A 1,034-nucleotide genomic window follows, 5' to 3' on the forward strand; every position below is an offset into this window, starting at 1 on the left:
CGTGTCCTGTGGGGCCGGGAGCCGCCGAGCCCCTTGCCGCGGTGCGTGTGGGCTCCTGCTCGGCTGCGAATCCTGCCGGGCGAAGCGCTCCGTCCCTGCCGCAGGACTGAGGAATAATCTGGTTTTCTTTGCGAGCCGCCTATCCCAGTATCGTTTCTAACTGCCCTCGAATGTGTTTGCAGCCCCTCAGAAATGACCTCCGGCCTCTGCTCCCCGTCGTTCTTCCGTGTGGGTGCCGCTGACTGCCGCCGCTGCCGCTCCGGGCTCCGTCAAGGTACAAATGAAAACCAGACAAGTCTTAGTTAATAGGAGATCATTTATCTTATAATTACCCCATTGAGGCTTCATTCATCCTTCCCGCTGCGGTCTTACCGGCAGCTTGCGTTGCTTTTCTGTTGTTTATGTAAACAAACGCTGGTTTGGGGGGTTTGGGGTGTTTTCCATCCCTGTGAGCTCCCATCCGCTCCCGGCAGGGATCCCCTCAGGGGGGCTCAGGAGTGGGGGCTCAGTTCCAGCCGTGCTCTGCTCTCCCTGAGGGAACATCAGCCTCGTGATGTGCATCTGAACAACTTCAGAAATCAGGCAACTTCGGGAGAAAGCCATGCGCTTTGGTAATTTGATATTCTTTCCCGTTGGCTTTAATATTCCTGGGACCTTTAATATTCCTGGTGCTGTTCCATTAATGTCGGTGGAACTCTTACTGATGATTTCTTACAGTGATGGTAAGAACCTGTGTTTTTCCCATGAAAAAATTATACCTGGTTTGTGTTAGCATTCTTGGAAGCCCTTTTTGCATCTTTAGCATAATGTCAGAGAAGAAATGTACAGAGAGGAATGATAAATGTGCTGTGGTGACCATTGTCTGTGAAAAGAAAATTAGCTTCTTTCTCATTTACATAATTTTGTCTTCAAGCCGTTTCAGAACTGTAGCGTTTATTTCATTTCTAATTTTAGCCAGAGGAAGCTTTTATAGGAATTGGTTTTTAAGGCAGTCAGTGGTGTCTGGATAAATGGTTGATGCTGATGGATCATGT

General features: G+C 49.0%; 1 protein-coding gene across 1 annotated transcript in view; it reads left to right on the top strand.

The window, feature by feature from the left end:
- Positions 1-1,034, top strand: part of ATG4C (autophagy related 4C cysteine peptidase) — a 20,266-nt gene continuing 19,232 nt past the window's right edge. Inside the window, exon 1 of the mRNA XM_014307836.2 lies at positions 1-274. The gene's annotated coding sequence lies outside the window, so the exon portion shown is untranslated. The remainder of the gene's footprint in view (positions 275-1,034) is intronic.

The sequence above is a fragment of the Geospiza fortis genome, unplaced genomic scaffold, assembly GCF_000277835.1.
Source record: "Geospiza fortis unplaced genomic scaffold, GeoFor_1.0 scaffold396, whole genome shotgun sequence".
Taxonomy (NCBI): Eukaryota; Metazoa; Chordata; class Aves; order Passeriformes; family Thraupidae; genus Geospiza; species Geospiza fortis.